Source organism: Aulonocara stuartgranti (genome assembly GCF_965226115.1).
Source record: "Aulonocara stuartgranti genome assembly, chromosome: 19".
Taxonomy (NCBI): Eukaryota; Metazoa; Chordata; class Actinopteri; order Cichliformes; family Cichlidae; genus Aulonocara; species Aulonocara stuartgranti.
In genome coordinates, this window is record NC_138955.1 from 2827776 (window position 1) to 2855746 (window position 27971).

The 27971-nt window shown below is 40.3% G+C and overlaps 1 long non-coding RNA gene across 1 annotated transcript in view; it reads right to left on the bottom strand.

Annotated features, from left to right (window-relative positions):
- Positions 1–4761: 4761 nt before the first annotated feature.
- LOC309695920 overlaps positions 4762–27971 on the bottom strand; it is a 28920-nt gene continuing 5710 nt past the window's right edge. Inside the window, exons 2-3 of the long non-coding RNA XR_014273259.1 lie at positions 5023–5060; positions 4762–4874 (exon numbers count right to left, since the gene is read on the bottom strand). This is a non-coding gene — a long non-coding RNA (uncharacterized lncRNA). The remainder of the gene's footprint in view (positions 4875–5022; positions 5061–27971) is intronic.

The window sequence follows — 27971 nt, forward strand, 5'->3', positions numbered from 1 at the left end:
ATCATTACATTTTATTCAGTGCTAATTAATAATAATTACTAGTATGTCTGCAGAATCAACTAATATGGTTGATGTACATCTGCCAAATGTGAACATCCAGGATGCTAGCATTAGCATTTAGCTCACAGTATTGTTTTTTAACGATGTTAGCATGGCTGTAGTTGTTTATTGGAATAGTATGAGAAATGGTAAACATCACTAACCCATGCAATAAAATTAAGAGGTTTTTGAGAACAGGATTCGTGAATCAGAGTGAATTGTAAAACTTAAAAAAAATCCTAATGAAAAGTTTGATTTCTCCATTTATTGCATCTTTTGTCTTAGTACCATTATCCTACCATCTCCAATATTCCTGCACGGAGCCTAAATTATGTTGTTTTTACAGCTCTGTAGATAAAGCATGTAGTCTTGTGCTGCTGTATCTTCTTCATGTGCCCATTTCTCTGTTTAGGATATCATTACTGGGACAGGGGCACAGGGAGCGATCAGTATGTGGGTGCAGGTGACCTCCTCTCTTCCTGGACTGATTGTTAGTTGATGGATCTTGTTTGAGAGAGGAGTGAGCAGTGATAAGAGTCAGCGAGAGTGCACCGGTACTGCAGATAGAATGACCTGCCACAAAGAAATCTGTGGAGGGGCAAGAAATCCTGCAACAAGATACGCTTCTTTTTAATAATGTTCATAGAAGGAAGCGAGGAGATGTTTTCACTGAGCTGCTAACCATGAACAGAAACACTCACCTCACTCACTGACATTCACTCTACTATTAATGTCTTATCTTGAGTCAATAGGGATGCAATATGGGGATATTGCTATGTGTGTGTGTTTCTATGTGTGTGGCGAGACAAAGGCTGCTTGTTTACAGTTTTTCTGAACAGGATCTAGTTACAGTTATGTTCCCGCCACCATGGCAAAGCAGGAAACATGTATCACTTTGTGGCACGGTCTTCTTTTGCAGTCGGTGGACTGAGAGATCACAACATAATTTCCAGGCAGGAAGGAACATGCTGGTGGAACATGCGTGAGGCAGAAGGCCACTGAACAGGCGTGAACATTAACACAAACACTGCCAGTCAAAATGACTGATTACCTTGGAGGACGTGCTGTGAAAAGTCAATTCAGCACTCAAACCCCCCTCTATCCTCCAGCCTTTACATTCTGGCCCACCACAACCTCTCCCTGGGGTATTCAAAATGTACAATCATTAAAATACTACTAGTGGTTGGCCTCTATTGTAATTTCTAAGTCATGTGGTTTGAAACTCCTTGTGCCTAAGCTGTTGCCATTAGTCTCCCACTGACACACCTACAAGAATTGATGCATTTTGTTTTAAATGTTCCTGAATATATTCTGGTGCACCACTGTGATGTTAAATTGATTTTACACAGACTCGGATTCGGCGCAGCTAAAAAACATGCAGTGTGGAAAGAATGCCATATCTCCAAAGGAGCATCAGTAGAACACATAAATAATGTAGAAGATTCAGGAAATGACATCATACTTTCTGTATTTTTGAGCACTTAGATGAATGAAAACCTAATGAAGTTAAACAATGGAGCATTTTTTGGCGTCAGAGCTTTAGCAGTGTCTCTGCTACTTTAAGTGCTCACATACCGGTTGAGTCTCCCTCCCTGTGGACTTGGGCTTGGCTTCTGTTTGCTTTCTGTATTTATAGTCTATTTTCTGCCAGCGGAGGACTAGCTGTCCTCAAACTGCCCTTCATGTGTGCAGAAACAGTACTCTGTCCCATTGTGCCAGCACATATCTGGAGCTGATATATCACATTATTCTCCCTCACACTTAGAAATAAAAAAAGAAAATAGTGCACCACACTACAGATTAGGGCTGACAAATGTAAACTGCACCAACAGGTGTCTTTACATACAAGGAGCTGTAGCAGAGGATAGACTGTTTACAAGAAAATATCATTTAATGATTAGTCTTTTGTTTGCTTTTTTGGTCTATTAACACATGTTCCTTTAAAACACTCATTGTTTATTTTAGACTCAAATGAGTCTTAGCTATACATATTGCAGCATTGTCAAGAAACTCCTCAACTGTGCATATGGCCTTTCTCAGTAGTTGTTTGCCTAAAGCCCTTTCCCACTGACCATGTCAAACGGCCTTCTGTGGATCGTGAGCCTTTGACAGGAGAATAGATTGCATGTATTATTTCACAGGAAAAAAAACAGCAGTCTATTGCCTGAGGGTTTGGTTGCCTATCAATGTCCTTCACGACTGTTGGAGAGCGGATGCGACACACTTTCTTCTGTCAACATGAACAAGAAGAATGTCGCTCAGGTCTCAAATGGAAGCATATAGTAAACAGAATCTGCAGGCTGGGGCTGCTTTTACATTCACAGTATAAGATATGAAATATATGGATCGATAGATAGATTTGTGTTATATTACCTTAGATATCAGCCAGTTATTTCATATATGCTCTTAAAACTTGAATTAAATTTTACTCTTATGCAGGGAACCAACTTAGACAAAAATGTGCCATTTATTTACAAGATGCTCCTCTATGTCTCCACCCACATCCATCCTCTCTCTTGCAATGTGACAGGTGTAATCATGGACCAGGACAACATTTTATGGGGGCTTCTTTAATAACCACCAGAACTGTTTGACCTCTGCGAGTCCCCCAAAGGCACCGCCTCCCCCAGCCATCCCCCTACCTTAGCATCAGGACCCGGTTGACTGTCCCCTCGCATCACCCTCCCTCCCTTTTCCCCAAACATTCCCCTAGCCTCCATCCTCCCATGCTGACATGCTCAAATGCTCCAGTAATGTCTTGTAGGTCTAAAGGTCATGCCTGACCTGTCACGGTGGATTGGGCCACAGACATAACAGCGCTCTTGGGTGGGTGGGAGCATAGAGAGACGTGCCTGTCTCCCTGCCAGTCATTTCTCAGCACTTGAAAATTGAGTAACCATGTGTCACATATAGGGTTAAAATTTGGTGTCACTATTTTGCGTTTGACACTGGAAGCACATAGTTTAGTGTTGGATATTGTCCATGGAAAATAATTAAACTTTTAATAAATTGCAGTAAAGGTTGAGGCCACCCATTCCCTCACAGACAGGTGTTGTTTTGATTGATTTCTTTTGGAAACCTGAAGAGACCAAAACAAAGATTAAGTGGGTGATGGAAACCTGCTGCATGGGGGACGTTTAAATAAGATTGATTAAAGTGTGCCGACATCGATGCTGTGCTCAGTTGTCTTGCTTTTGGAGAGGAAGTAGGGATCAAAGCTCAGGAGGCAGGAAGTTCTCTGTGTTGCTCTGATTGATCATTACACCATACACACCTTTTTGTGTGGGTGTAAGATGACTGCCAGTATTTCTCATGTTTTTGGTGCAGATGAAATATTAATACAACAGTGTTAATGACAATAATTATATCATTTTGGGTCATTAAGAGAAACCAAAAAGTCAACAAGCGTCTTGTGAGCTCCATTACTTGTTAGATTTTATGTGCACTTTACAGCTGTGCTATGAATTACTTGTATTTATTTATTTGTTTTACAATGATAGCTGTTAAATTATCAGAGAATATGTGCTTAATCCCAACAAGAAATGCTGTTTCTTACTCATTATTGCCATGATTACGGGCAGTAACTTGTGACACAGGCCTTAGATGTTGGAGAGCTGCACAAGGCAGTGATCCTGCTAGTCAGTACAATGAATATAAAGCCAGGTCTTGGTAGAGCAGTCATGGCCTAAGAAACTCAGCAGGAACAGTGATGCTACATGCAGGCAGGATGCATTTCTGATTGTATGTGTTCTCTTTCAGTGTATATCTCCATTTGTGTTTCTTTGTACATATCAAGGGACCCCAGTGATGGATAGGGATGTTTCTATTTCCTCTGGATGTTCCTGACAGGCCATCCATCCTTGAACAATTTGGCAGTGCCCTCAGAACACAAAAAGGCTGAGAAAAAAGATGGGCCACACAACTGACAGTTGCCTTAATGAAAGACTCATCGGAGGCTCCAGGGAGCCATGAGACATGAGACAAGTTTCACTGTCTTGGATGGATGGAAGAATAACACGCTGTCAGGTATGGGTGGTCATTGAAGCAGGAGGAGATTATGAGATTAGTAGGCAACAAGTTTTGGGTGATGGAGCTCTGGTCAACCGAGGCTGCTTTGGAGATATAGCCTAGTCTGAGGGTTACTGGTAATGGAGACGTTTCATTTAATATGGCGGGGACAGAAAAGATGTGCAACAGATTGATTTTATGTAGAAGCAGTTTCAGTGTAATTACGTTACGTTTAGTAAACTGAATTGGAATTGATGATTTTTATGTTGTTTTGTAGAGCTTTAGTCAGTGTTAATGTGGTTTTTTTTAATAGAAACATGTTAGATTACATTTTAATGGCAGTAATCTTGTAATTTCTTACCGTCTGAAAAAACTGGATTTTTGGAGAATTGAACAGCCCTTTGAAATAAAGTTACATACGTTGGTTGTGTTGTCCAGTGTCTGTATAATCTACTTTTCATTCACCACTAAGTGCATTTACTTTTTGCACAGCAAGTTGATATTGGTAGCATATTCATAACCCACAACATGATTTTTCCTTACAGTGAAGCATTTAGCTGAAAGCTGAAAAGTACTATAAGGTCCTCCCTGTGGGTCCGGTCCCCAGTTCCTGCGCCTGGCCCTCTGTGGCAGAGTGGATGCCATTCATGGAGGGGTCTGGTGGGCGACCATTGGGGCTGGGTCCTCTTGTGACACTGGAGGTATGCCCCGACACTCTGGTTGTCCTAAGTGGTGTCCTTCCTGGGCTTTGGGTCTGTTCACTTTCCCTCGGCTTGTGTGTTTCCAGGGGTTCCTTTTCCTGCATGACCAAGCTAAATAGAAAAGGACTTAAGCACAGAAAAAAAGTGCTTGGTGAATGCAACATGTTGCATAAAGCACTTTAAGTGCTCAAGGAGAGTAGAAAAGTGCTTTATAAGAAGCAGTCCATTTACCATTTACAACACTACCTATAAAGGAAATGGAATTAGCCCTTACATTAGGATTGTGGAAGGTCACATGCACATGATCACAAACTGAAAAGAAAAGAGAGAGATAGCAGGGGTGATAGAACCTTGTACTAGTGTCTGAAAGCTAACATACACGTATCATCACATTAGTGCAAAACTATCCAAATACTTTGCAATGTAAACACTGTCCTCTCTGCCTTCTGGCTAGCTGACCTGAATTACCTAACCCTACATTTTTCTAGTATGCAGCTGTATGCCAAGGAGTCATGGGGAGAAAGCAAGACTGCATGTATACATACCACCGAAATCAGTGAGGTAAGGTTCTGGGATGCTGGCAAGCATGGAGATTTATACTGGCCAGCTTCATAGAGTCGTTTTTGGTCTATGTAGCAGCTCTATAACTGCAACCTAACCTTCTTGGCAGTAACTTGCTCGCTGTGATGGATGGATGTGTTTAAGTCAGGTTAAAAGTCCACTCCCAGCCACTCTGTGAGACAAACAGTATTTAATCTTGAATCCTGAAAGGCTGCTGGTAATATAGCTATTGCTGGGCTTGATGAACAAAGTCAGGAGACTTGCTCCATTGAGTCGAGGCTGGATGGATGAAACCCTTTCTCCTGTCCCACTCCTCAGATTACCCACCTGCTCTGATCATGGGCAGCGTGCACAATTGCATTAGCTGTCGCTCTCTACTATTAAGGCTTGCAAATGAATCTGAACGATAGCGCAGTCACCGCAACAGACTTCCAAATTTGTTTTGACTCTCCTTGATGTCATTTCCATGTTGTAAGTGATTGCTTTCGCTTTTCCGAGAGCTGTTTGTGTGTTTCCCAATGGGAGCGGGCCAAAAACAAAGCCAGGTAATAAAAGCAGCATTAGCAGGGCAATTAGGCTACGGTCCTGCTTCGGCAAAACAAATCATTTCATCGCATCTTTGACAATAGGGCATCACGGCTCTTCTGAGTAGCAATATTTCATAGCCAATTTCCTGCGCCTCAGCTTTATTCACCAACTTTTGTCAATAAATCGCACCTCATATCCATATTTATTGAGCTGAGAGTTGGAGGCCAGGAGTGCTGGGCCCAGATAATGAAGACAGCGTGGACTGAAATCTCTCCGAGGTTTAGCACTTCCCACTGATACTCATTCTTATGCATATACAGACCTTGCAAAACTGACTTGATGCCAGATCCATGTCTTGGTGATCAGATAGGCAATAAATTATTTTGACTTACATGAATTCACATGTGTATGCTTTGTTCATTTTCATGGCGCGATTTGTAAATAATACTACAGACCACTTTCAAGTACTTTGTATTTAGTGAGGAATGTATTCCGAACGTAGGAACTGTTGTGTTGTCCCAAAATTGCTTAGCGTGTTACATACCAAATCCTGCTAGGACTAAATCTTGCAGAATTCAATCCTGCAGTATCTTTGAGTGGAGATAACAGGCATGGTTCTGTAGACAATATATGCCCTCCGCATCCGTATCCATGCATGAATAGTCCTGCTCTCACTATAAGAGAAAGTAGGATTATGTGTCTTAGCTTTTAGAGTCTGATTTTCCTCCCCGCCTGCCCTTTTCTTCTCTCTGCAGAAGGTCACCTGAAGGAGGCAATCCCTATTCCTCTCTGTTTTCTCTTTTATCTGAGGGGCTTTGTGGCCAGCACTGGACCCCCATCCACTGATCACTAAAGCAAAAGCTGTGGCGCAAACTGAGAAGCAGAGGAGAACAGCTTGATGCATGAGATTGCTGCCTTTTATCCCCCTGGTGTGAATAGCAAAATGAGTGCCTTACTATAAAGCACGGGACAGGATTTAAAATATGTATGAGTTCTGGTTTTCTAATACATTGAGCAAACTTACTTATAGGATGGAATCGCTGTTCCCTCCCAGATTCAGAGCAAATGTGTGTGTAGCATGGGACAGGCGAGTGTTCCAACACCCAGGGGATATGAAGATATATTTACACTCTCTTGTTTTCTGCTGTTTTATGCCTGTTGTTTACATACAGTGCTGAAGAATATCATGGGTACGCCCCAAAGGGAGATGCCACCTGCTATCTACCCCCTTGTATTGTAGCTGTTTGACCATGAGATGAGGTTGCTCTATGTTTTACAGCTACAAAGTATAACTTTGTTTTTGAGCATTTAACTAAGTGAGATGTAACAGTGTAACTGCTATTTGACAAATGTTGCTGGTTGATACCAAACTTGATGCCAGAGGCATTTGGCAGAGATGATGCATGCTTCTACTTGGCTGAATGACTGATGGGACAGTAAAAAATGAATCACCTCCAAGCAGGAGGAAGGGTTAGCCATGCTATTGAGGAACATTACCCCCCTCTGTATGTAATGAGACATACTTAAAACAGCAATCATCCCCTCCTTTGAACTCTGGGTCACAGTGTGGAATCAATCCCTCAGGTGATTGAAAAGAAAGGCCATATGTGAGCGAGAATGAGCATATTAACCAAGGTCACATGAGCTGCACACACTTTCTGCATGTGGAATGGATGTTCTTTCAGAACTGCTGAGTGTGATTAAATCTATGGCTTAGACTCACATTCAGGCCCTAAATCATCAGTCAGGTCATTACGTGAGCTATGAGGTCTTCTCCAAAGCTGTTTCTTTCAATTGAATTAGGGTATTATTCTGGATAATTTGCTTTGGAGATTAGCACTTCATACAGGCTACAGTGTTCATAATTGCTTTAGGATGAACAAGGAAGAATAATTTGAGACAGAGACATCGGAGTGGGTAGGAAGTAAATGTCTGGACAAAGAATTATTATTTCAGGTGTATTTGTATTGTTCCTACTTATTAAAAGCTGTATTTCAAAATTTAAAGTCAGTGTCAGCCATTTTCAGTTTTTCAATTTTCATTACTTTGTAGCTGATAGCTCATTGTTAGTTTTATATTTCCATGTGGAAAGCAAGACCTCACAAACCTCTTTCTTTTCCGTTGCTATCATCACAACTGGGCAGGGAGGTGTGAGGTTTCATAACTTTATAACAGTGAACTTTAAAATGTAAAGTAATATACTGACTCATATGGAAGAACAGCTTTTGTTTCATTGTTTTTGTTAAATGTTCTGGTCTTGGCTGACCGTGTGTGTGTGTCATTGCAAAGCGTGGTTCTTTAGATAGCTCCTGTAAAATAAACTACAGCAAAGAAGTTTTATGTACATGGGCAGTTGTTTATTCAGCTGTCCATCTGTTGAAAATTTTTATCAATGTAATGATATCGTAACCATGTACAAGCCACAATACTTTACAGATGGGTAACAGGGGTCAAAATAAAGGCTCAGTGATGGATGTGGTCTAAGCCATGAGTACTAAAATAAAGAGGAGCAGGGATGGGGTCGCTCAGTCAAGAAAATACATTTAATTAAAAGTTATCAATTCATTTGCTTGTCGCTGAGAGAAATAAGAATTTGATCAGCTACAACGGAGCCAAAATTCTGGTTTCGCATATTGGCTGTGTGCCCATGTAACATACAGATTGCAGTTAATCAGTTAACAATTACAGATACTCCTGGTCTCAGCTTGTTATATGTATGAAGCACATCTGTTGACAGAATAATTTTCTTCCAATCCAGCCACTGCACCACTATGGGCAAGACCACAGAGCTCTTAAAGGATGTCAGGGACAAGGTTGTAGAGCTGCACAAGGCTGGGATGGGCTACAAAGACCATCATCAAGAAGCTCGGTGAGAAGGTGAAAACTGTTGATGCAATTATTTGGAAATTGAAGAAATATAAAATGAGCACTAATCGCCCTCAGTTTGGAGCTCCATGCAAGATCTTGCCTCATGGGTTGAGGATGACCATGAGAAAGATGGAGGATCAGCCCAAAACTATACTTGATCTGCTTTAATGATCTGAAGAGAGTTGGAGCAGAAGTCATCAAGAACACCTTTAGTACCACAATACTCCTTGCTTCTGCAAGGTCCCCCTGCTTAAGAAGGCACATGTACAGGCCTGTCTTAGGTTGGCCAGTGAATATCTAAATGACTCCATGAAGGCTTGGGAGAACGTGCTGTGGTGAAATGAAACCAAAACAATCGCTTTGGCATCATCTTCACCCACTGTTGTTGGAGGACAAGAAATCCCCATAGTCATGCACAAAGGTGGAAACATCATGCATTGGGGCTATTTTTCTGTTAAAGGTTCAGAAAGACTTCGCCACACAATAGATGGGGCCATATAGTGCAAAATCTTGTACAAGAACATCCTTCCCTCAGACAGAACATTAAAGATCATGGATGGGTCCAGCATGACAACAACTCCAAAAAATATCGAGTCAAGGGCAACAAATGAGTGGCTAAAAAAGAAGCACACTTAGCCCCCATCCTCAGTTCTATAGAAAAGCTGTGGAGGGAGCTGAAGCTTTGAGTCAAGCGGCAGCCAATGAATCTAGAGGATTTAGAGTTTCTGTAAAGTGGTGTGGGTTAAAAAAAAAAAAGAATTAGTGATCAACAACAAGAAACGTTTTACCTTTTGCTTGCCAACTAGGGTTTCTCCAGCAAATCTGTGTGAATAACTCCTGTTCTTGATCTAAGACCGTGATAAAATACCTCTCTGTTGTGATTTTAGCTTTAAGTTGGATAGGAAAGGCCCAGTGACATATACATATTCACCACGTAGAAGATAAATCCTTGCCGAGGGCAAAGACATCATGGAAAACAGAAAGCTATAGTGCTGTGGTAATGAACTGACAAGACCTGCTCTGCAACTGCACTTCCATAAACCCCCGAAGGCAATTTACGAGGTCAGAGTGACCAGAACACCTCACCCGTACACAGAGGACTACAACAGCCTTTCAGATCACAGTTATAGTGTCAGCTAACATGAGATGGCATGGCCTATTGGAATCATGTGTGACAGCCAGAAGCGCACAGGTCTGTGGACTGAATGCAGTAAATATTTGGCCAAGCCAGCATTGTCATCTGTTGATTGTTAACGCTTCCTCGCTGTGCCACTCTAACACTATAAATGTTTTCTGGGATCACTGCCAGAGACACAGCGTGTAAAATATATGATATATATATATAAAATGATGTAATATTGAACACTCAGTTAGATGAACTTATAGCCGGAGGACAGTGGTTTCAATTATTCAGGGGAATGTAATTACAAACCTCAGCATCCAGGGTTGTGCAGTTTTGCCACAAGCAAAGATCATCCAGGGTCTGTTTTTATTGATATTCTCATTTTGCCAGAGTCAGGGATTTCAGCAATTCTACACCACAGATCGGCTGAACACAATTAGGGCAGCGTCTCCCATGAGAAGCTGGCCACATAGAGTGCCTGGATAACAAGCCCATACTGAATTAGTAATATGCTAAATAAACTACTGTTTGGATGGAAAACCCAATATGCCAAGAAATGGAGTTGCAAAAACTCAGTTAAGGAAATCTATGGGGTCTAAGAAGCATGCTGCTGATGCTATTGATTTAGGATTGCCAAGGTAATAAGGGATACCTTTTATTACACACTGCCTTAATATCTTTCTTGTTTGAAGTGATATATGATATATTAAGTTTTCAGAATTTAACTACAGAAAGGATTGAATGGCTTTACATAACTTTATACAATATTTCATACAAAATTTCATCAATAATATTCTACACTTTGGTTACTTACCTCTTTCTTCTCCGAAAATAAGAAGAAGACTGGTCACACTTTGTTGGTTAAAATGAACTGGGGGCCAGGGGTTGGGTAATTTTAGGCTTTGATGGCTAACTCACACCATTAGTCATCAAATAAATTCTGGCCACCCCTCTGGTCACACTACACAATCAATGATGAAGACTGTTAACCAGATGTTCGAGTCTCTCTCTAATGGGAATGACTATTCGTCCATGAGTTCTGCAGCTTTTCATGTCTATGTCTGCAACTGAGTGCAGTCCTTCAGGCACAATCACAGAAGCGGGGTTATCTCACGTGAAACTGCAGATTTTATATTGTTTTTCTGCTAAATTTCAAGACAATTGCAGATTGACTTACAGAATAATTATTTACTCTTTTTCTGTAAAAAACCTGACTTGTTATTCCCTTAGTCTAGTGTACTATCTATAAGTATGTGTATGTAAATATAATTACATTGTAATTTCAAATGAAACACGGCAAAATTCAACTACAGGAGCATTATGCCCATAATCATAGCCCATACTATAATGTGTTACCACCTGATGAACAGCTAGGCTGACTACCTCCTAGTCAGAAATCCCCCCCCCCTCAAAAAAACCCCCAATCATCTACCTGTTGCTAACCAACAGACATGCCATTTTGTGCTAAATAAACAAGCTGTTGGCTCTTTCTTTTATATACCTTACACAAAGAGCTGTGTTCATCTTCTCATCTTAATGAAAGTCAAAATGGTGAACCATTCCTTTATTTATTTATTGTTTTGTATTCTACACCAAATCTGGAAGAAAAGCCCACACTGGCACCAAATTGAGCTCTGAAACTTTCCTTTAATCCTCTGATTAGCTCTTGAGGTTAACACTCCAGTCGGTGTGAAGGTGATTACAAAAGAAAGCTTAAATCGCTAAATTGCCTTTGGAGCCATTGGCTCCCTGTTGTTATTTTTATTTAAAAGTAGCAGTTGGATTTGCAAAGAAAGGAGGTGAAACAATGAGTGGTCATTGTTGTTAGCAGTCTTTACCTACTGAGCAATAGAGATGTTTCTTGTGCAAAATACAAGATGTCCTCGATGTATTTGTTTGTTTTCATGTCACTTCACAAGACCGTGTCCCTTGTCCTCCCTCCATTAATACAAATAAAACTGTATGGTGCAGCCTTGCATGAAAATGTAATCTTACTTTTATACCATCAGAGAATGCTTCGGTTGATTCAGGGCATCATCAACATGTACGTTATCCGGGTAATGCCGGTGATAGACCTTGAGAGCCTCTGTAGTGCAGAAAGCATTGAGTCTGTGTTTTAAAGGCAATAAAATCTCTCCAATATGCAGCTTATGTCTGCACTCACCTCTCACAAGCCTATGCTTCTCTTTCCACTTTGCTTGCAGTGGCAGTGGAGATGAAATACTGGCCCCCAGAAAGCCATTTGGCACCTAATTGAGCAATCCTATTACTTTTCTCTCCCTTTAGACTGTGACTTTCATTGCTTCAAAGCGATGGTTGAAAGCAGGTAAATGATTGTGTTACAGTAGGTGTGAGTATATGTGTATTTAAGTAACTTTGTTGTGACAGCCTGTATGTATACGTGTGTGGTGTTTGTCCACCCGTGTGCACCCAGATCCCCTCTTCTCACCTGAGCTACCTCAAATATTAAAAAATGATTGGGTTCAGAGATGGACCACATTCACCAGAAAAGACTCAATCTTAACTCCTCGTGTGGTGGTTGATAGAGAACCAGTTCACTATTTGTGACCTTGGAAACAACTTAAAAAAAGATTCTGTTTTGTGGGTGAGACCTGACCTCACAGTATTGAAAGTGAATTTACTGGGATTTATTTTGTATTTATTTATTTATTTTATTAGGCTGCATCTTCGTAGGCATCTGGGAATGATTCATTACAGATACAGTTCGCACAAATGTTGGACTTTGATTCAGCCATGGGCACAGAAAAACAAAATGGGGAATTATTCTGCTAATAGCTTCATAACTTTGCAATAGTCTGAAATAGCTTTTCCTTCAAATTACTTCAAACAGACATAGAGCCAAGTCCTGAAGTCCATTAATCCAAAATTCAAAAATCCACAACTACTCCAAAAAATCAGAGAGAGGCCAATATTTAAAACACAAGGAATTGGGTGGGGGTTTGTAATGATAAAAAAAGACTAATCGAATGCAGGTGTGGCACAGAAACAAGAAGGGGACTGAACAAAGGGTGGAAATGCAACTAAAACGTTTTAGGAAAGAAATTTCAAAATAAAACTGGAACTGACAAAATGGAAACCAACATTATAATACTGCTAGTTTACTTCCAAAAAGGTGAAAAAGTAAGCAAAGGCCAGAATTTTGTGACTTTTATAGGTCAAGCTGGATCAAAACAATTGGTAAACCAGCATGTTTGACCTAATTCATTTAGATTTGTTTGCTTTAACTCTGGACCCCTGAAATGTGCCCATAAATGCAGACAGGTTGGGCAGCTCTCAAGTACAATTAGCTTAGAACACTTAGAACACCTTCTCATTCAAGTTCAAGTTCTGGACTTCTATTTATAGCAAAGATGGCAGAGATTGCCACAGGTTTAGATGCAGAGCACTTCCTTTGTTATCTTTTAAAACACTCCTATCAGTGTAAGAACGTACAGACTTTCCTGCATGCCTGTTAAAACTGTACATCCCTAGTTTTGTTCCAGTTGAATCAAGTGCATGTAACTTGTAATTTCCTTTGAAAATGTAAAAGGCATGTGATTAGTTCAATATTTTTTCTCAGGATTTCCATAATTAGGCTCCCTGACCAGAATCTTATTTCAATCTTTGCTGGTTTAAGATATGCACAGACATTCTTTAGAGATGATTAAATAATCTTCAATCAGCATTTAACCAGGAGGGTGTCATGTGGGAATTGGAAATGGAATCTCGTGGGGAGATGTCTGTCCTTTGTTAGATGATGCACACACTGGCTTTGTGCGTGTGCATACTTGTGCGGATGTATTCCTGATTGGCTACATTTATGTGCCTCCTTCTTCTTTTGATCAGTTGTTAGTTTCCCTATTTTGCGGACATGCTGGTAGACTAGATGAAACATAGGCTTGTGGTGTACTGTGTGATCATGAGGGTACGCACTTCAGTTTTACATATTAGCATTTCAAAAGAAAAACTACAGCCAATACATGGTTAAGAAGCTATGTAGGCGAGAGTGTAGCTAGCAGTGCTCCATTAATTATAGACATTTGTAAAAACAGAATGTGACATGATGCTTTGGAGCCAGCTATGCTCCTCATACCTAATGTTGTGTCTATGTTATTGCCACTGCAAGCTGGAAACCTAACATGACTAATGTTGCATTTTCATGTGTGTGCTCTGGTTTTATCTTTGTCTCCGTAGGGGCTCATCAGGGCTTTAGATGTGTGGCTACCACAGAGCAGCTGTCCGTGCCCATCAATTGTCCCGCATTTTATATAATCAGATAAACAGAAAATGGGGGAGAAAGTCTTTTTTTTTTCTTTTGCTGTAGCAGGTCATGTGAGCGTGCAGCGCACCTTACTGCATAATTCAGCAGGCTTGATTAGTTAAATTTCCCAGGTTTATTTATTCTATTTCAATGTGCCTTGAAATCCCATTCACTGTGGAAGTTCTGAACGGGAATGCAGGTTTTTGCTCATTTAGTTATTAATTCAGAAGTAGAGCCACACGATGGACGACTGCTTTCAGCTTCAATTTGTTTGAACAATATAAATGATTTTGACTCAGCTCATTTCCTTTGCCTCTGCCTGCTAATGTCTTGATCCATCCAAGGATAGCCTAGAACCTCTAATTACTCTCTGTGCTATTGATGTATTAGCTCTCATTCAATGATAAAGAAAAGACTGGGTCCCTAAATTTAATTGTCAACTCTCCTCTCTCTGAAACATTAATGCTATTCCTACTGTCTTTTTGCTGCCTTTTCACAACTAACTCACTTCATTAAATCTGAGCATTTTCAAGGCTGATGTCTGTGATTTATTTTTATCAGAGATTTCTGCGAATTCCTAGAAAATCTGTGACAAATGTCTCTCTCTGCATCCCTTACACTGCTTTGTGTTTGACTGTAGGTCATGGCTGTTAAGGGCCAGATATGGCTCGAAGGGACCCAGAGTCTTATCAGTCCCAGCAGCCCTCTTTATGGGCCACAGAGCCTCTGTGGGCTTGGAGCCGCACACATACTGGGACTGATGCTCAGCCTGCTGGGCCTGGTGTCTGCCTACATAAGACCCAAAGCAAAACATCCTAGCTGCTGTCCCAACAGTACCCAGTAATGTATAAACCAGCTACTGCAAAGTTTAAAACATCCTTCATTATTTCTCAGTGATAAACTGTAATCTCATTTTATCATACACTTACACATTTATACACATACTGCATAAATTGTACTGCACACACATGGCATACTACCACGAATTAAAGCAAAAGTAGAACACACCATTAGAGAGAGGAAGTGGGATATGCCCAGTGGCCAAACCATCACTAGTTATCACAAAGGTGGAAACCCAATTTGCAGTTTGGTCCAGTGGCTCTGAGAGCATTTTAGGGCGTCAATTACTTCAACCACTTACACTCCGGCTGTAATTGCAGCAGACCAGGGGAGGATGTTTATTCATGCGGCCATGCATTGACGGCCTTTCACCCGTGTGCGTCTCTGCTGAATATTTATCTCTGCACTCCAGTGATACCCAGATACACAGACAAGCTTACAGAAGACCCCCTACCTGACTAAATCCATAGATGCAATCTTCCCTAAATTATTAGCTTTGCTTCGCCATGTAGCTAACGCTATGAATCTATATCGGTAAAGCCAGGCGGACCTCGCAGCTGGCAAAATATGAGATCTCAAGGTTGGGATTTCAAAAGGAGGATAAAATCAGAGGCACAATATTTGTTTTTTAGCGCTTTTTTTTTTCAATCTGTAGTTGCATGTAATTATAAATCCCCAGATATTAAAAAAAAATGACTATTTTCTCCCATGAACGGAGAGGAAAGGAACAGAAGTGTGCTACAGCAATGAAAGGACTATGTTTTTTTTAACACGCCTCGAGCTCCACGCCCAGTCTGTCTGCACGTGGCCACATGCTGGGAGTGATAATGGCTGGACATGGCCCTCTCTCTGGTAGTCAGCTGGTCTCTGTCCTCAGCCAGAGAAATGGAGGGGGCAAGGGGAGAAAGGCAGGGTGCATTTCTGTGTAGACAGCACTCAATAGACTGGTGTTGACAGCTGAGCCGGTGACAGGCTGGATTAAACCCTGGGTTGCCATTTAGAGTTTACCTTGGGTAACCTGACCCAGTGCCTTTTCCCCAAGGCCATTACTATGATTTTAAATGAGTTTGCACTGAGGGGAAAAAAGGATGTTTACACATCCCATGTAAGTTACTTGGGAATAATAATATAGCATTTCAAGGGAACCATTTTACTGCTCATTATACCCCAAATCCAGCAGCTTTTGTTCAGTCAGAACTCGGGAATTGTAATGGACATAGAAGGATCTGATATAGTGAAGAATACGTATTAGCGCTTTTCATCTAGTCATCTTTGTATTTTGCAAGTTGGGCTGTCTGCTTTGTACGTTACATTTTTCTGTGCATTTCTCATGTATTCTTGCCTTGCTTTTCATGTTTTATTCAAATTCTGGTTTATATTTTTCTTATTTGGATGTTTGTATGTTTGTTTTGGACTTTAAATATGCTGGATGCTTCTCCTTACTTCACTTCACTACAAATTTGCCTCCCCCAGTCTTTCGCTATCCACGTAGCCTTGGATTCTATAATGTTTACAACATCTGTATCTGTATGAAAAATAAAATATAAATCTAACACCAATTTTTTTAAGCTAAGCAGTTGAGCATGTTTAGCTGCTTGGCTCAAATAGTATTAAGATATTCTAATATGGATGTTTTGTTGTTGTATCAAGCAATCAAGTGCATATTTCAGATCCATATAGATTTTTTCTTACTAGTATCAGTCAACTCATGAAGGTACTTAATGCGATGAAATCAGGGTAGCGATAAAATTACTAACCACATATTACAGAACTTGACAGGTGAAGCACCTGTAACTAAGGGTGTATAATTTCACAAGGAGTAAGCAATTTAGATGCATTTAATTAAAACTGGAGAAGATCTGACATTTGATTAAAGTATAAAATATTGGTATGCACCGCTATTCCCTCTTTCTCCTCTGTCTGTGTCACAGCTCACATAAGATAACATGATAATTGGAGGGAGAAGCCTCGCTTGCCAACTGTTTATTTTCATCTGTTTCCTTTTCCCTGTTAGCAAGTGATGTGCATTTTCTGAGAGTGGCCAAACAGGTTAAGGATCACTGCCAGGGGACTGGCTTTGCTCAGAATGCCAGAAAACAGCCCGTTTCATCTTGTGAACAGTGAAGCGGCCAGGGTTAGCATGGAAAACAGATCAAAAGCAGGGCATCATCCAAGGTGACAATGACAGAGACTTCCTCATATCAACACTGACATACAAACCTCTTGCAAGTTGAACTGAGGGAGGTATGGGGACTATCTTCAACACCCAGAGGCAATACATACTGTCAGATAATCAATGAGTCTCTGTATGGTTTTGGAAGGAGAAACAGAAATTAAAAGAAGGGGGCATAAAGAGCATGAGGGAAAACCTAGAGAGAGCCAAATTTAAGAAGGGACGAGGGAGCTCATGCCAGATGTGAGAGCATTAATTACATCCAATCAAAGGCAGTGCCAGCCTGGTGACAGTGGCAGACATGCAGGATGCACTCAAGGTCATTAGCTGCGTGCACACATGCACATACACAAATGCCAACACACTTGTGTCTGATGCACTGTCCCACGAGGCTCCGGGAGAGCTTTGAGAAGATATTGTTTCACACCATGAAATTAACTCCAGATTTCTAAGCGAGCAGGTCCTGAAAAATTCATCATCCCGTCCTATGCCACAGCGTTGCAGCCAGAAATATCCCTAACTGGCCACGGATTATGACTCTCTTTGGAAAAGAAACAAATTAAATGACATTAGCAAGTTAAATAAGTAGTCTATTAAACTGTTTAAGAGTTCTTGTTTCACTGTGTTAATGGTGCTATGGGTCTGTGGAGCCAGTGTTTTTGTACAGCTCTAAGAGGATTAGTGGTTGTTTACTACGGCTGGTGTCTGGGTAATGATGATAAGGCAGACAGTGCATGTTGCAGGTGTAGCAGTCACTGCCAGGCAAGGAAAGATGGCTTCTGGGGCACAGCAGCAAGGGATGAGCGCAAGTGACACATTGTGCCACAGGTTGTTTTCCGTGGATAATTCAGAAAAAACTAATTAACTTCTTATAGAGGCGCGTCATGGATGTTTTTGTGTGCAACTATGCGTATTTTGTAGATATTGCTACACACAGTAGGACAAAAACAGCAGCTTATCTGGACAATAAAATAAAATAAAAAATGAAGTAACAATCTTTTGGCTTTTGTTGAAAACATCTACCTGATGCTTTTGGTTCTGAAGCAATTAAATGAGAGTGTTGTCTTGTCACTTCACATACAAAGGTCGCCAACCTTTTAAAAATGCAGCATTTGTTATTGACCTGTATTTTTGCTTTGGACGCAACCTAAAATTAAATCTCTTTTTTTTTTTATGTAGCGCATTCATAATAAAGTGGCGACATGCAAATTTATGTTTGATTAGTGTCTTACACGTGCCGGCTCAGCTGAGCAGAAGTAAAGATAGATGGAGTGGTGGTGACTGTCATCATTACAGCCTCTCTTTTCACCTGCTCCCTGGGGGATGCCGTATCATTGTGCTCACTCCAGCACTAATAGCCCTGTCTGAGAGCTAGCAAGCCACCTTTCGGAAGTAATGCTTCCTGTAGCAATTTAGGTTGCTGTTCATCTGTGGCATGTCCCATGCGTTGCTGGAAATTACATCAGAGTGCTGATGTGGAGAATTTGCCCCAAAGAATATGTATCTTCTGCAGACAGTTAGAATTATGAATGATGCACGCAGAACAAGTCAATCAGGTGACCATATCCCTAGAAGTAAGAATGCGCGCGTTTGCATGCATGACACGAACGTGCGCCTGGTGAGCTCGCTGTGTTTTCTGCTGAACACACAACAACTGCCAAACAATCAGAATTCCAACAACGTCCTGCTGCAACCTCCATGTCTGTTCCTGAAATCTTGCATTGTGCTTTACACATATGTGAATTTTAACCACTTTATTGACCTCAGGAACACTCCAGTCTATTTTCACCTCTCACTGACCCTTCAGGCAGAACAGGGAGTGCTGTAAAATCCCCTCAGCCACCTCAGTTAGGCTTGGCTGCGTAAAGAAGGAGAGCTCTCTTTGACTGCTCAGGCTGTGGATTACTCCTCAATATGGGATTACGCTCCAATGAATGAGTGCAGACACAATACCAGCAGTTCAGCTCTGAAATATACAACAGAGATTTAGCTATAGAGCTGCAATGGAATATCTGCTGATCGGGTATCACTTGATGTAGCTGGGCACTGCTTTCTCTCTTTTGTACCATCTCTGTTGCCTTAATCGTGGTCTCTCAAGATGCTCACTTAATGAGATGCCATGTCTCCAAAATGTATAATATGCATAATCCTGACTGACAGGTTTTTTTTCCCAGTCTCGCTCCCTCGTGAAATCATCAGTGGGTCTTTGAAATATCAGTCACAAAACGCAGTGAATAGGGATACTGACCTTAACAGCGGAGGGTCAACTTTCAAGATTATCTGTACCTGCCATCCTAAAGTGATTTTTACCAGAAGAGTGAATCTATTTCTCTTTCTGCAGCTCTGTCTTTCATTCAGCGGGTATTTCGACTGCCCTGTGGAGTGAAGAAACTGACAATTTAAGTTCACTCAAGCAATCAATAAACCATTCATATTATCCCTACATATAGGTTAGCACAGCTAGCCATATTCCGAAAGTCTTGCTGTAACTGTTAAATAAGATGTGCAGATTTTTACACCTGATAAAATGCCAGAATATGTAACGCTGCAGGCTACTACCTTTCTGTAGTACATTTTCTATAGTTTTTCTATTCTATCATCATAATTGGTCCTTATAAATCAAATGAATTAATTAGTTAACACAAGTGATGAGTGTAAAGCAACCCAAAGTTGTGCAGATGGCTCAAACCATGAATTTAAAAAAAGAAGAAGTAGAAGAAGGAAGTATCCTTCCTGGCTGAGATCATAGATGAATCACTATGTTTTACATAGTTTCTCTAAACGAGTCTTTCCTTCATGTTTGGATCAGTGCCTTACATTTAGGTCTCAAAGATGTAACAGGGACTGTGTATGGCTGCCATGTTATTCACCACCCAGTCAGCCTGATTATATGTCATGTCGTGTTGCCAAAATCATTTAGAGATGAATTACATTTTCAAAGAACATAGCTGCTTCTGAAGGCATCATGAAAAAGTTAGGGAGAAAACTTTTTTTCCCCTAATTTGGAGTTGGTATCCAACAGCCCTGCAAAAAAAATCTGTTTTTCATGTGATAGATGTGTAAGGTCCACAGTTCATGTTAAAAATTCTCTTTTACAACATCGTCCTTGTTATGGGCATTCATGTTGATATGAGTTTAGGTTTGTTTTGAATTTCTTAAAAAGACAGAGACATTTACTTTTATTAAGACTGATAAAATGAAAGTTATAGGATTTATTTGGAACAAGGCTTGAAAACATATACAGTACCCTGTGCGTTATGGTATACAGCTTAAACTAAGTGAGCTGTTTAGTATGTTTTCATACTTGCAAAAACATTTGCACATTTTCAAATCAGCAAATTGTCTCTGAAGACATGTAAAAAGATATGTACAGTAAACACAAGTACAATGACAATCAAGGCCTTTTACACAACTCTAAAATGTAATCTTGAAGCTTCTTAAAGTATAATTTTGTTTTTCATCTCGGGCAAAATATTGTACTTTGAAGTTGTTATAAGACTTCTTTGACAGAGTTTAAGTCGCTGTTTTCATACCTTTTTATGTCTTTGTACTAAGCTAAACATGTGCCAGAGCTTTCTTTGTACTGACTGACATGAAATAGATATTGATCTTCAAATCTAACTCCGGGAAAGACAGCAAAGTGGTGCATTTCACAAAATGTCAGTTTGTTCCTTTTAAGTGAAAATGCTGACTATTATTTCTGTTACAGACAAGTACTATGACAAGATTTAGTGTGAGTGCAGGTTAATGTAGATCATGTGCTGTAGATGCTTAATGTTTTGTATTTTCTTCTATTTGATCTCAAAAAGCTCCTGAAACAGTCAGTGATCCCTGTTGACCTCCCTCGGCTTTTATTACCGCTAATCATTTATTTAAGCTCAGTTTTTAAAACCTTAGGATGTAACTACAGCCCAGCCCATGCAGCAGTATATGAATGACTAACCTCGTATTGTGGCTGCATTATCTCAGTTGTTCTCTGGCTGAAGTTTGGTCCTTTTACAGCATCCTGCCATGCGATTACATTTGTTCTTGACCACCGAGAACACTCACGGTAACTTTTATCGAGTGGAAAAAAAGTTAGCTTGTTTATATTATGCTAACATAGCTGTGTCGCTAGCGGTCACGTAGCACATCATTATATACCAGCTAGCCCAACTTCAGTAACCCTACAAACGTCACTGCTGTTTAGTTGTCTGTCTTCATTTATGTTGGAAGTGATAGCAGAGCTGTACGTTTTAATTTGTTTCCAAAACCCCGCAGTCAGGACATGCTATATTGTATTTAGATAGAAGCTAGCGAGCTAACTCCCTGCTAACTTCTAACTCCGTTAAATGTCATAAATTCCGTTTTCATGGATGCCTGGATGTTAAACTCAATTGTTACACCTGGTAGAGCAGAACGCTGATCATTTTATTAAAGATGAAAGACTTTAGACAGTTTTTCAACTCTCAGTAATGCCATAGTGATCGTTTGATATATGGACCTGCAGCGGAGTTTAGGCCCAGACATGGCTAGTGACGTCAGACTGAACGACCGGATAGTGACAAAATACAGAAAAAAAAAAACTTTTAATCACATCATCTATCCTCATTTTCTGCCATGTTGCAACATTTTTACTAAATATAATGAGACTAGATTTCATATGTTATGATATAACTTTTTTATGTGCGGGTCTGTGACATTAAATGCAGATATAATGTAATGGATGCTGACCAGGAGTAAAGCTTCAAAGTCCAAATAAAACACAAAAAACTACAGTCAGACATGTATCCTCTTTTTTTATTCCTCTCTCATTCTTTTGATGTCTCTATTTCTCATTCACCCTAGCTGTCTTAATCTTCTATCCAAATTTAAATCTGCACAGTTTATGACCCTCCCTCCCCATCCCTCAAACCACTTCAGCAGATTTCAAAACCGTTTTGCATCTGGAGTTTATCACTCGTGACATGGACTTTAAAAAGGGGGAGGGGGAAAAAAAGACCCTCTATTAATTGTCCGTATAAAGAATAATGAAGAGGTGCAGAGTTATCCGAAGAGAGCGGCTCAGGTCCTCCCTTTTTGTCGTATAAAGGATTCATCTCAAAAGCAAAAGCTTTTGTGGTGCAAATTACACCGCTTCTAAGGACACCAATTTTCTCCTTTTAACTCCTTAGGTGCAGTGTATCCCCGTTTGTACACCAGACATTCAAATATCACACACCATGAAATTTCCAAAATTCTAAACCAGTGCTCATTTTGAGCATTTCTGCCTGTTTTGCATCAGGATCATTTGCCGCGTTTGCTGCATTCCGGCTGTCCGCATCCTCACTTGCTCAGCATTAATTTTTTTCTGCAACACCACATATGCACGAGTCCTCATTATCACATAATTGATACATAATTTAGCTGAAGTCATGGGAAGCTAATTGCCTGTCATTCTGTTTGCTTAACACGCCCCCGTTTTGAGCCAAGTGAGGCAGAGACAGCTAATGAAAATGTCACACAATGAGGTAAAAAAATATCACCTGACCAGTGCATATCACAGGAGTGTGATATTAAACATTTCACACCTTCCCCTGTCCTCATCAGACCTTCACTCTAAAGGACATCGAGCAGACAAGCCTAAATCTTTGTCTGCTTGTTTGTCCTTTCACTTTTTAGGACAAGATGTTTAAAAGAAGCTGACGCTAAGTTGAGCTTTAAGGTCACATGAATGCAGTCTAACCTAACTTGAACCATTGAGAAACTACAAAGCTGCATGCCTGAGGTACTGGCCAATATTAACATCCTCTTAATATGCTTCTGTCAAGAGGAAATAACTATTATAACAGCTGAAGACAACAGGAATGTTTACAGAAGCCAAATTACTCTCCAGACTTACGCATCTAGTTAATGCATGCATCATTAATATATTTTTAATGATTCAGGATCCTCTTAGGACTATTTTTTTCATATATATATATATTTTTTTTTTTTAAAAACTCAAAAGGCTTTCCTAGAAAGCAGTATAACTGCTGACTTGGATTATCCTGGGGAATAGAGTGAAATTGAATTGCGGTGGAACTCAGCTGACTGCATGAGAAAAGCACAGAATCTTAAAATAGCAGTCCATTTAATTTCCAAGCAATGGATTTGAAAATAGTTTTCCTATCTCCAGAAATGAATCTCCAGTGTCTCAGAAAACTTCTTGTGACATCTGGTGCTCTCTCAATATTTTTGAGCAAAGATGTAGGCGGGCAGCATACCCAATCGCGCCGTGCATTACAGCTGAAAGAACGAGATACAGATTGGTGTTTGGCATCCCTTTCTTCTGAAGCTGCCTCTGAACCCCATTAAAGCACGACAGCTAAAGTTTCCAGCACAATAATGCCACATGTTCGCTGTGCATCAGTGGCTTCAGCACAGACAGAGGATTCACAGTTTAACCTCATCATCCAGTTGTAGATATTAATGAGAGGAGGATGACTTCATCTGTCATTCCCCATTTTGTGTGTGTCAGCCTCCATCCATAAAACAATCAGTCAGGTGGACTTGTAGGGCAGTTGGTTTTGCCCACAGAGTGACTGTGTTTTTTTAATGGCTGCCCATTATTCATTCCCTCGGATTAACACATAATTCCTTGCGTTGACACACTACCCCATTTATTTTAGATTAATCCTGGAAATGCTACAGGTCAGAGTAATGTGTGGACTGTAAATGAAGCATTGAGCAGAGGGAGCTTTTACTCATAAGACGACTGTCTCCACCCAGTGGTCGGTTTGGAAACTGAACGCAAACATAAAGGAGCTTGACTGTAGACAAGATATGTTTCCATATTGTTGCATAATATTATTCATGTAACCCTCCAAGACCACTTCTTAATTTCTCTCCCCCATCTCTCCTCTATTTTCTTTTCTTCCTCTGATTTCCCCTTGATGTCTCTAAGTCCTCTCCCTAAAATCCACTCGGGTGTGCCTAATGAATAGCATTCATCAAAGTCCCTTCCCTTTGATCAGAGCAAATCCACCATGCCATGCTTTGTGCTCGACTCCCTACTGTAATGCCACTGTGGACACTCCCTGCAAGCAGCCGTGCTCATAAGTCTTCTGTGTTGGAACAAAATAGGGGTTTGCTTATATGCAAGGTATTAGGCAACTGACCTCTGCTTTTAATGATACATGTTTAGTTTGGGGCTCGTTACTGTGTGATGCATCTCCGTAACTCTGGCTTAGTCTGAGGTGAGGCAACAAGAATCAGCCTTTTAAAACAAGTATCTGCAAGCAACTTGCACATGTAGTTGGGTTTTTTTTTTGTTTTTGCCATGGACACCTAATTAGGCCAACAACACCAACAATCCACAGTCTGTTTTGACCCCCAAAGCAAATTAAACTAATGAGAACGGAAATATGATTCTGACAAAGTGTCAAGTCAGGACAGGTGCAGAAGGACGAAAGAGAGAAGATTCCTTCTGAGTGGATAAATCCATTAACTAATTTAACAGTTAACCTTCATTGCACACTACCCCTCGCCCCATCCAGCACCACAACAATTATATCTGACTCTACGATATGAGCTCTGTGCCTAACATTAGCATTCATCAAGCTTTAAAGAGGAAGTGATGGAAGGGAGGTCTGCAGCTGGAGCTGGTGTCATGTCTGGCAGGGAGACCCATCACTTGTTCAGACAAAGCTCCCAATCAGGGTGGAGATATATGACATCAAATTAAGCACTGATGAATGAAGCCTGAGAATATGAACCATTTAAAATCCATCCTCTTCACCAGTTTTACCGTATCGCGTGAAAATGGCCGAACAGTCCATGAGATTATTGCCATTTTCAGAAATTACCTTGAGCGCAGCTCGGCTATATCTATTAGCAGATAATATTATTAGGTTATTTACCATTATTAGAAAACATAAATAGGATTCGTATATAGAAGCAAATAAAAATTCTGTTCTAGTTAAGAACCAGAATAAAATGTGCGCACATTGTAAATGTGTGTGTCCGTGTGTGTGTGTGTGTTTAAAGTACAGGGGCATCTAGATGTGTTTAATGACTGCATGCTCTTGTAAACCAGTATCCAAAGGGTAAAGAAATAAATCTTGCTTTTTTTTATTAGATCACATCCTAAAACCATACTGAAACTGACAGTATATCGAATAGGAACCCCGGGCGAGTCCTGCTTACACCCCCGCCATGTACTGTGATAGAAAAAACCATTAAAGTCATAAATAGAAAGTTTCTAATGAAATATCAATTAGGCCATAAGAGAAGGCCAGCACTACATTTTACGAGTACAGAGCTCATTAAGAGGACTACTAGCAAAGCTGTGAGATCATTTTTTAATTCCCCACTGATAATCCAATTAGTTCGCAGTGGATTTCTCCGGGTTTAAAAATCTTTGTTAGTGGAATAAAGTTTCACTGTACAAAGGATTTATAAATCTCAAAAGCTCCTTAAATATCAGTTATGATGAGCAAATGGAGGATAAATTCACAGCTACAGTATTCCTAATGATCGCACATTTTTAGTAAGTAATACCAATCAGTCCTGCCACACGTGTATAATTTTATCTGAAGCTCAAGCTTTCGTTTATGATCCTGTTGCTCATATTTGCTGTTTATTATTATTATTAATGGGAGATAATTTTGGTAGTGTCAACTGTAGTAATAGTCATCTCTGCAGTTGTTGATATTTCAGCACTTGGCATGGTAGACAATAAGAAAACATGTATTTTTCATCAGGCATCTTTTCCCCCCTTTCCTCACTGACCTTCAGCCCGTGAAAATTCAACTCAATAATTCAGTATGCTCTGCATTCACCCCCCCTTTGGACACATACACACTAAGCGCATACGTGCACCACACAAACACACACATACAGCTTCATGGTAATGTGATATATGGATTGTGATTGTTGCTCCTGGGGAATGTGTTTTCCTACTGACAGCTGACTTGTATCTTCACCTATATTTTGTGTTGGATTACATTCGTTTTCCTCTGTGATTTTTCTCTCCCCCTTATCGTCGCTCATCTGTTTTGCTAGCAACCAATGGCTATAAGCACATAAATCCAATTTTCCCATTTCTCTCATTTCCCACTGCTGGGATCAGTGGGTTGATCTAATTGGCTTGAAAGTGGAAACATGTTTTCCCATCTCTGTTTTTTGCTTTGGCCACACGATTTCTTATTTTACTACAATTCCCCTTTTAATCATCCTCATATGAATTTGATATGCATATATATGCATTTTATTGGGAACCATGTTTACATTAAATAAAGTAAAATATGTGTATATACTTGCACATAATCTAAAGAAAGAAATGCACCCAGGTGCTTAAACAACTTCAAATTGGCTATCCTAATTCCAAAACACAGGTGGATTATAATGGTGAAGCCAGAGCTTATCTTATCACACACAGCATTTTTCTGTATTTGAACTCACACTCTTGAAATGTTGCATCAATTATACATGCAGTAGGCACGATCCATTTTGTACTGCGTCGTCCTCGGCTGTGTCTGCGTCCTGTTTAATTTCACACCTGACTGTCCCAGACACAAGTGTGGCAGTCTACCTCCACTTCCTGTTAATCTATCACAGACAGCGCCGCAATCCACCTCCATTTCATTTCACACATACAGTGAGATCTCCCAATGTCACTCCAATCTGATTCATCCATGACCTCCTGTAAAAACACCCATTACTGCAACTGCAGAAACAACGCTGTGTCTGATGCTTGAAAATTGAGTGTTTGGGGTAGAACTGGTAGTGCAGTAATGTGTAATCTTAGTAAGAAATGTCTTGTATATCTGAAACAGTATTTTTTGAAAGAATTTTTACACATATGGTGATGAAGAGACAAAAAAATCGATCCTTGACATTGAGAGTATAGTGTTACTATTTGACAGGGTATTAAAATTAGAAAGTAAGTTTGTCAGAACTTTTCTTTGTCTCAGAGTTTATTCTTTTAAGGCTACCAGTTGTGACTGCATTTATAGAAAGTGCACACTTGCAATTGGATCCAATTTTACATTCATCTGCCCCAGGGTTGCTTTGATATTCTTAGATGAATATGGTGAAAAGCTAATGTGTGCATTTGACATTATTACAGTGAGAGGAAAGATGATCTGTAGTGCTGTTTAGCTGCATGCCAAAGTAGATGATCTGAATAAAAATATTCATACAGAGTTACGCCAGCACTTTCACACGCCCACCACCACTTGAAGGAAATTCCGGTGTGTTGATGCGTTTTCAGGAGAATAGCTTTGTTGCATAATTGATGGTGTACGAAGAGCTTCCTGTTTATGTGAAGTATAATCCCTGTTTTGTTTCATTTCATGTCATTAGTGGACAGATACGAGTTGTTGAGTTGGATTGCAATGCAGTCAAAAGTGCTGCATCAGCAGGCGCAAAAGTGTCACTACAACAGCTGTACAACCCAAAAGTTTGCCAGTGAGTCTGTCACTAATCATTAGGTTTTTTTCCTACGGGCTGCTAAACTTTTCTGATAATGTTTACAAAGCTGGGAGCTGAGAGCAGCTCTTACAGAGTAACTGAGAAAAAACTCTAAATTAAGGTGGAGAAACGGGTTCGGAGTTTTCTTATGGGTTCCATGATTTCTTTTGGGTTTTGTGAAGGGATTGTGTTCTGCGTCTACAGATCTATCGTTTTTGGTCCATCCTGTTCCCCCTCTCCTGTCTCACACTATACGGCCCGATGCTCTGATGCGACCTGAGTGCTCACACTGTGCGTCCATAAAAATGAAGTTAACAGAAAATCTGTCGCTCGCTCTCCCTCTCTGTCTTTCACTCACACAGACACACCACCACCATCAACTTTGCTAAATTGCTAATGAAAAACATGATCAGGCAGCTGTGATTGAGCAGCATGTAAATCCAACTATTTTCACGG